Source organism: Ursus maritimus, unplaced genomic scaffold, assembly GCF_017311325.1.
Source record: "Ursus maritimus isolate PB19 unplaced genomic scaffold, ASM1731132v1 scaffold_28, whole genome shotgun sequence".
NCBI lineage: Eukaryota > Metazoa > Chordata > Mammalia > Carnivora > Ursidae > Ursus > Ursus maritimus.
Window position 1 is genome coordinate 31,780,763 of NW_024425341.1, and position 9,565 is coordinate 31,790,327.

Genomic DNA, 9,565 nt, shown 5'->3' on the forward strand with positions numbered 1-9,565 from the left:
TGTAAACTCAGAGGGAACCCATCAAATATTTGGACAACTTATATAAATTAAAATCTTCCAGCAAGCTCTGGGAGATAGGAGAAAGCAGTAAAGTCTAAATCCAGTGATGCTTGCAAGGAGGTCTGTGCAAGTGTGGAAGGGTGAAGTTCCCTGTGGCTGAAAGAGGTCCCTGTTTTCTCTTAGTTCCTCTTCTGGGTTTAGTAAACCAGCACAGGATTCCATGCATTTCATAGTTTGTCCTTTATGAGTAAGGTCAGAGGGATAAGCTACTAGAACAACAAGGTGTTAACTGCTCATTCAATATTTTAGTTAAGTAATAAATAAATTTCAACGTACAAAACTGAAAATAGATAAATGTCAAAAAAGATAAATAAGGACTTTGAATCTAATATTAACTGATTTGACATGGGGAAAAAGTTCTCCAGCTATCTAGATAATGTGACTTTGGGTGTATTACTTGACTTCTTTAGGCCTCATCTGTATAAGGAATTGGAACAAAGCAGTGCTTTTAAAAATAGTATTGGCTGTGAAACTCTTTAATTAAGGAAAAGCTGAGGGGGAAGACTAAGACATAAAACCTGTAAAACTATACCCTTTCTGCTTGTGACCTACTTCTTCTTTTTTTTTTTTTTAAAGATTTATTTATTTATTCGACAGAGATAGAGACAGCCAGCGAGAGAGGGAACAGAAGCAGGGGGAGTGGGAGAGGAAGAAGCAGGCTCCCAGTAGAGGAGCCTGATGTGGGGCTCAATCCCATAACGCTGGGATCATGCCCTGAGCTGAAGGCAGACGCTTAAGCGCTGTGCCAGCCAGGCACCCCATGACTACTTCTTTTTTTACATTCCTCTACCTACCTCAGCCCTGTGGGGCATTTTTTAAATGAACCATGTTTTGGAAAACCCCTGGACTACAGAATTTTAAAGCAACTATTAAGGTTCTACAATTTTATGAAATTTAATTGTTGGTTGTCTAGAATTATAACTGGTATGGAATAATATTTGGAACAAGAATTATAATAAACTGAAGATCCATAGTATTTTGTGATACAGATGTCTATTTAAATATCCATGTGAAAACACTCTCTTCTAAATTTGGATCTTAACCTGTCCTCAAACTACTTCTTGTTAGAAGTCTTACCAGATCATTGGAAGCTCTACCATACTGTGTAGCATTAGACTATATATAAAAGCCAGCTGGGTTACGGGGTTCAGGTTCCTTCTTTCAATACTATGTACTGGAACAGACAATATTAGAAGAGAGAAATGAGTTATATAATTACAATAAAATATCTTGGTGCTTTAATAATAAAGAAGATGCCTAAGCTGGCAAACAGGAAGAGAGGAGATGACTCAGAGCTATAGGCAAGAATATGCTTAACAAATAGCCATCATCGTATGTGGATACCTGTCAGTATGATGATGGTGGATTGGATAATCCACCCAATGATGGATGTAAGGATGGATACTTAAGCTTCTCTCTCAGTTACAATTTTTCTCACTGAAGCATCTGATACACTTATCCTGAATACAGACAAGGTATTTGTTTTTATAGCTATTAGGAAGAATGAAGCCATAATCATTGCACAATACTACTCTAGCTCTAACCCTATTTTTCCATTAAGCCCTCAGGTAAGCTTGTTACCTATAAATACTTAAGTAGTTTCCCCCTTTAAAGAAATATTTATGATTATACAAAATACCATCTTCACTTTGAGTGCAGAGATGTTATATAATTTTCTCCTTGTTAATACAAAGGTAATCTGTCAACTCTGAATATTAAGAATATGGACATGGCAACCTAATCATTTAACTGACGGGCATGAAGTAAACGTGACATTCAGAGAGGCAGTGTTGGAAACAAGGCAGTAAGACACTCCATTTCAGACTCTTTATGCAGTAATTTATATAAATAATGATGCCAAATAGAATTACCAACCTAATATTTCTGCGGGAATTCTTCAAAAATGGCATGCTATAAGGGTACCTGGGCAACACAGTCAGTTAAGCATTTGCCTCTTGGTTTTGGCTCAGGTGATGATCCCAGGGTCATGAGTTTGAGCCCCACGGCGGTTCTGAGCTCAGTGCAGAGCCTGCTTAAGACTCTTTCCCTCTCCCACTGCCCCACCTCTCCCCAAATAAATATATAAATAAACAAATAAATACAACATGATATAATCAAACCTGTTTTTGTTTGAAATACAAGAATAAAACACTACTACACGAAATTCTGAACTCGATGCAGTTTTCTTGCTGAGAAGTATTCACATAACAAATGTTCAGCTTTGGCTTTATTTAGTCTATTTTTCTAACAGTTTGAACACTTGTAACAATCTCCTTTTATTAAATCCCCTGTGTTGTCTTGCAGTTTACCATCTTGTTTTTAAAAAAGACAGATGTTTTATGAAACTAGTTTCCTCTACCTGGTGTATTTAAACAGTGATTTTTTTTTTAACAAACTAAAACACCTGAATAATTAAATAAAAGCAATATTTTATTAGACTGCTTTGTATTTATACACTTAGAGATTAGACCTTTTGGCAAACTGATAAAACCTATGGATGGACCCTTTCTTAGAAACGTACATATGCACAAGACCCTCAAAATTTGGCATATAATTTTAAGATATTCACAGATCCTAGGTTAAAAACCAGTTAGAGTACATTTAATTTTTGATGTAACATTCTGCACATTTCTATGCTGTATTATTCCCCATTTGCATTGTTTAGCTATTAAGAAGAGTATTACAGTTTGTATAGCTCCTATGAAACTCTACTTTAATAATTTTATTTCTTCTAGAATGAATTTGCAGTCATAGACTAATAATTATTATGTATGTATAATGTGCCTATTGACCTATGTCTGTTCCCTGTCTTAAAGTGTTTCAGAAGAAAGATTAAATAGATTAAGTGCAAGTATTTATCTAACATCATGTGGTATAAATTAATCATCAAGATTTTCGTTGTGTAGTGTATGCATATTTATGACACTGAGGTGTGAAATCGTAACTATTTTTCTGTCACTACACCAGCCGGCTTGGAGAGTCTCAAGTGTTTATCTATCCTAGAAAACATCTTGCTTTTACAGGTCATTTTGTGTTCATTGTCACCCATTGTAGGGCTAAAAGACAGGGCTTCATTGCTAATTATTTGCAGGTGAATTAACTATGTGGAAGTACACCAGAGGTATTCTCGTTAGGACCCGAGGTTCGAAACAGTTTAAACAACTACAAGGCAAGAGCAGATGGTACCTTCATTTTTTTTTTAAAGTAATAAACATAAAGAAAAGTACTCCTAAGGAATATAGTCCCCCGGAAAGCAAACCATGTGCATTGTCAGCATTGGGAAGAAGCCCAGTTCCCAAAACATTTTAAAAGTATATGATTGCTCTGCATTGAACCATACTGACACCTTTAATCTATTTGTAATAAATAACTGTAATGCGTTTGTCATTAACAACCTGAGGGAAAGTGCGGTTAGAAGGAATTACACCTTTTCCAGCTGTTTCTTGGCTAACTAAATTTTCTTAAGAATAATCTACCTAAACGGATGCAGATATAAAAGGGAGTACTGTGAAGGTGTAGGGCACTTTAATGGCCTTTAGAACAGACTGAGACTAAATTAAGCAAGCAGTCTTTTTCATTTTCCGCACTTTGATCCTTGGTTAGCGTTGTTTTCAGCAAGAATGAATGATAGTCCTGCGTTCTATTACTCTTTTAACCTCAAGTGTGAGGCCCCATGGCAAAAATAATGCAGAAATAATGTGAAAGTTATTGTTTCTTTTTTTGCTGTCTCCTTTTGATTATATATTAAAATGAATGTCTAAGAATATTTCAACAAAGCAAAATTAAACAAATGAGCATATCCCCATTAGGGAGAATTCAATCATTTGTATCATTTTGGGGAAGTTTGAATATTTTCAGGTCACTGGAATTGAAAAGAGTAAGAATGAGAAAGAACTTCTCACTTTTGACCAATCTGTATTCATGTTAATGCCAGAAAAACCTACCTACTTGCTGGTTCAGGGATAAGAACTTTGGGTGTTTGTTTGTTTTTGTTGTTCTGTTTGTTGCCTCTTTCTCTTTTTATAGTTTCTTTCTTTGTATTACTTAATAAGAACTTTGTTGTTTCCATTATTATCTAAGGCACAAAACTAATTTACTTAAATAGTGTTTCTGTAAGGTTGTTAAGAGAACAAAATGGTCACCACCTGTAACAGTAACCAACGTAGAAGAACAGTCAGTTCATGCCTATTCTCTGTTGTCCTCTTGTCTTTGCATCCTCTGACCAGATGAATTACTTAATGTCTACATGTCTACTAATAATTCTGTTTCAAATTAGATCTGGGACATGCTGCTGTCAGGAAGGATGGGGATCTCAATCACTCTTTAGCATTCCGAGACCTCTCTGGGCGTATAAGATTCTCCTCACCCCTGCAGTTTTTTCTTGTGGCTTTGGGCTTGCTGGTTTTGACCTATAAACTTTGTCCTCTTGGGCTACTTTGGCATCTGGTACACGTGTAGAAGAGATAGAAATGACCCTTTGGGGATACGATCCGCCTTATATTCTATGTGAGTGGTACCCTTTGGAGTTGTGCTCTGGAGCTGTTCTGTGAATGAGCTGAACAGCTGTATGCTTAATCCTGAAATCTACTTTGTCACAGGGCAGAGGGACCCAGTCTGCTGAAATTTTTAATTAAATGTGTATTTGAGTGCCTGTCCGTCGGTAGTGTTCATATATAGTATGAACCAGAGGGGCATCAGATATTCTTCCAGAGCATGTTAAGGGACCCGATATGGACTACAAATATAAAAATCCACTATTCCAATAAGAAGCTTCATTAGACTTCTTCCATATTTCTAGAGAAGAAAGTTGTGTATGTTCCTGTGCCATATGTTTATATCTTAAAGTTTAAATTCCTGTTTCTATGAAGAAGAGTATTATGGAAACAAGCATGTTAAATTGCTATTTATTCCTCATAGCTAAACATGTTGGAAGAGCACAGGGCTAAGATTATGAACGTAATTTCAGAAATCATGCAGCAGCAAATGAAATATTCCTCAGCAAATTTGGAAATCGGATTGACTATATCATAAAATATGATAGTTTTGTGGAAGCTTGAAGATTTTTAAAGGTGGTTTTTTTACACTTTGCTAATTACGCTTTGATATGCTCATAATTTGTTTTTGACATGTGTGCACCCAAAGTTACCGAAATTTAAATTTGTTACAAATGTGTGTTTCTGAGAGTATATTACCAGACAGAGCTGGGTTAGTTTGAGTAGGCACAACTCTTTCTGAGGAGTTACTGAGTATTTTTCAGTCTGGAGTTATGACCATACTGTAAAATTTCATGCATACATTCATGAAAGAAAAAAAAAATGTTAACATTCAAAGTCCTCTCAAGTAGCTAATGAACAAAACGTATTTCTGAAAAATAGCTTTTTGGAGAAGAATCTCTACCTTTTAACACAAATCTGAAGCATTCCATTGAACCTCTGAATATCCAAATAGACAAAGGGAACGGCCCTTGGATAAATCTGACTACAAAGCTACCATCTCCCACAGCTCTGGTTAGATAACGAATACCTTAGGAAATTAAAAGTGCACATAGGTGTTCAGTTTTTCTGTGGTAATATCATCAGAGAAAGCAATTAGAAATCTAGTAATTATGTTCTCATGAAGTTATCAAACATGTGGTGACTAGTCTTAGTTCCAGTATCGACTAGTGAGTTCATGTAACTTAGCACCTTGTCTTCATATAGAATCAGGCTGTCATTACACACAGACATGTTTCTCTTCTATGTATAATAGCCTTTCTGAAGAAGGTTCTAGAATTCTACAATAACTCATCAGAACAACACTTTGAGTCTAATTAGAAAAAATAACACAAACTAATTGCAGAAAATTCTGAAAATACATATAAACTAAAATAGAAGAAATTAAATATGAAGCCCTCATCAATCTCTACGCAGAGCTAAATATTGTTAAAGTATTTTGTGTAACGTTTTATAGTCTACGGTTTTTGTGTCTCTTTTTTCCCACTTAGCAATACATTGTGAACACTTCTATGACTTTAACTATTCTTCTGTTATGTTGAGGTATTGAGTGGGGCAATAAAGAGCACTTTTCTTCCTGTACGATTTCTGAATATTTGCAGCATAAGGCAAAGTGTTGGCAGAAGGGGCCCAAAATTTCATCTTTAATACTGATGCAGATTAGGTTGGGAAATGTAGATTATAAATTAAATCAAAGGTCCATTTTAATACCGAGCCCAAATTTAAATAGCATACCCACCCAACAACAGATTGTCCCAGCTTAACGTAAGTCTTTGTCTCCAATACTGCTATCCAGATAATTTTAAGTAAGAGTAAAGGATAGCTTATGCTACCTGCAGGAAAACTCAATCCCAAAAGGAAATGGCAGCGTCCTGATACCCTTTCCCTGTTTCCAAACTCACTAATCAGATTCAGTTATTTCTCCGTGATAAGGAGATGTGACAAGATGAAGATAAGGCCGGAGTGTCTGCTAATTAAATTACCTGGTAGGAAACAGGACCTAGGGTGAAAATTCCCCTGCTCATCTCCACCAAAATATAGAATCGCTTTTAATGGATGTGGAAACATAATGTCAGTGTCTAAATTAATCCTTTCTTGTGGAACACTTCAACTGTTTCCAAATGTTCACTACAAAAACCAGTATCCTGATATATATCTTCATGTGTGTATTTTTGCATTTATTATTTTAATAAGATTAATTACTAGAAGTTGAATTGCTAAATATTCATAATTTTCCTTCCAGAGTGGCAGCCAACATGCAAATGCCCATAAGCAGTATTTAAAATTACCCCACTTACGAGACATTTTTAGATTCCTAACAACCTCTGTACTACACTGTAATAATTCTTTATCAGTTTATTAAACAGCGAGGACCTGATGTGATTTCTTTACTCTTTGCTTTGATTACTGTTGATATTTAATGTGTTGTGTATATTTAATGGTCATTTACATGTCTTCTTTTGTGAATTACCTGTTTGGGTTAAACCTATTTTCCTTTAAATAGTTAATATACTATATTTATTTGCTAAAATTTTCATTATGTAACACAATATATAGTAATGAGTCTTGCAAGATGTGAAGTAGTATATAAAGATTCCGATTAAAATTCCGATTCAAAAATGAGTCATTTAATTGTTACATTTTCTTTTAAGTGCAAAATGTTCCAGTTTTTACTGTGACTGCTAAAGGTGCTTATTTAAAAACTGTCACCTCTAAAATTTTCAAACTAAGTTGTTTTTTTGCAAAATAGATTTGGAACCTATAGGAAACCAAACTTTTCAGTAAGATTGGCTTTATAAACAGCCCATGCTAATTTTTAGCCGATGAATTAAAATACATGACATCGTACTCCATTTACAGTTTTTGCCTGTCTATACTTTCTTTTAATGCCTCTAACACCAATGTTTAGTTCATCTTATCTGATAATTTTTCCCAAGAACTACATTCACTTTCAACATATGAAATTTAGGCGATGTATTTCACTACCTCAGAAAATATTATGATCTCTTCACCCGGTCCTTGAACTTAGAGGTGATATAGCTTGTGAGAAGAGTATTTTTGCTTTCTAATCCTTTGTGGGAAAATCTTATTTATGGCTTCCATCAACCAGAATGCTCTAGTTCTGTTTCCTTTCACATCAGAAATAAATATTTCTTATAAGCATTGCCTGTCATTGAGTTGAGTCCCCTTTGGCTACCGTGGAAAATAATGTTGCCATATCTATTATACGTGATCTGGCATGACCTTCCTATATTAATGCATGACCTCATTACAAACACTAAGCATTTTGTTTCCTCTTTAATTCTCAGTGGGGCACAAATATATTAACCCACGACATTTTTCGTAATAGAGATGAGAGAATGAAAGCAATGCGTTGAAACTTACATTAACATTCAATGGGGTGTTTTGCTTCAGAAAGGCAAGTAATTATTTTGTAGTAGTCTGTTGTTGTTATTGTTTGAAATTTGTCCCTAGAAAATAAAATTATGCAAATAAATCCCTAAGTTTGGTACAATTGCTGTTTGTGTAATATGACCACTGATCATCCAATTTCACAGGAGTCTTTGAGCAGTGGGTTGGGTCACAGGGATGGCTTTCCTCAGGGAAGCAAGGGAATGATGCTGATGTGAGCCCAGCCCGGAAGCATATTCGAAGCAAGCCCACTTCAGATGAGTGGGTTTATGGAGAAGGCAGAAAATACATAGAATGGCATAAAAACTGTTTGGATACCAAACAATTTAGGAGTACAGAGGTGCAGTATCTATGATCACATTCATAGGTCTTGGCTTTGAAATATTGTCCAGCTTCTTTTTCCCTCTCAGTCACTAGCTGAGCTACCAGGAGGAAAGTAATACTTATCTCTCTGAGGCCTTTGGGGCTTATTCATTCTTCTAAAAGTGGGAGGTTTGGAGGAAAATCATTAGTCATTGCCTGGATACTAAAGAGAGGAAACCTCATCCACTAAACAATGACCATTTTGCCATTTGCAATGAACTATTCAACTGGGGATTTTTTTGTTGTTGTTTCTTTGAGCTGAATGAGGTTATTCATCACTTTATCTCCCCCCAGGGCTAGTTACTTTGGAGTTTACTGAATAAAAGAAAAGAAGCAAAGAAAAGGGAGGGGAGAGTGCAGTATTTTCACCAGCCTCCTAATTATAGTGATTTGTGAGTTACTAAACAGAAGTAGTATCAAATATGTGTGCCACATGAATCACTATATTAGTTTTGAGATATATTGGACACTGTGTAGATGAACTTTGGTCTTCTAAGTGATGGCTATGCTCCAATGGTTTCCCATTCAACTTCAAATATAATGACTCTCACTCACAGTTGTTATAAGAGCTGTATATAATCTGGCCCCTTGCCTCATATCTCTGTGTTCCAATTACACCACCTTTTCTGCCCCTGGAACACACCAACCTAAGGCCTTTTAGGAAACCTCTCCCCCCTTAGAAACTGCATGTGGGGAAAAATAAAAAGAAATTGGCATGCGTGGATCCATACTATTAGGTCACAAATGCCATTCTTCCATTCCTTCCTCAGACAGGAAAAGCCTTTCCTGAGTATTCCATACAGAAACGTTCCCCTCCCAGATACTCTATCATCATACCCGGTCTTAGTTTCTTTAGACAGCTTTGCTTATCAGAAATGATCTTGATTTTTGTGTTTTATTTTGTTTTCTTTTGTTTTTCTATGTGTGCTTGTTCATTGTCTCCCTCACGACTGTGTAAACTCAGAGCAGGGATCCTGTCTGCCTTTTTCACCACTCTGTCCAGCACCTAGAAGCGTGTTTGGCGTGTCGTTGGTCCTCAGTACAGAATTGCTGAATGAAATAGTGCTTGCTTAGTCTGTACAACAGCATAATTGTATCATCCAGACCTCATCAACTATTTGAAGACTGCTCCTGACACATTCAAGAGACCTCAGACAAATAACCCCTATATCTGTAACTACACCAAAATAGCCAATCCAAGATTAAGGTGACATCCTGAGATTCAGGGTCTAATCCCT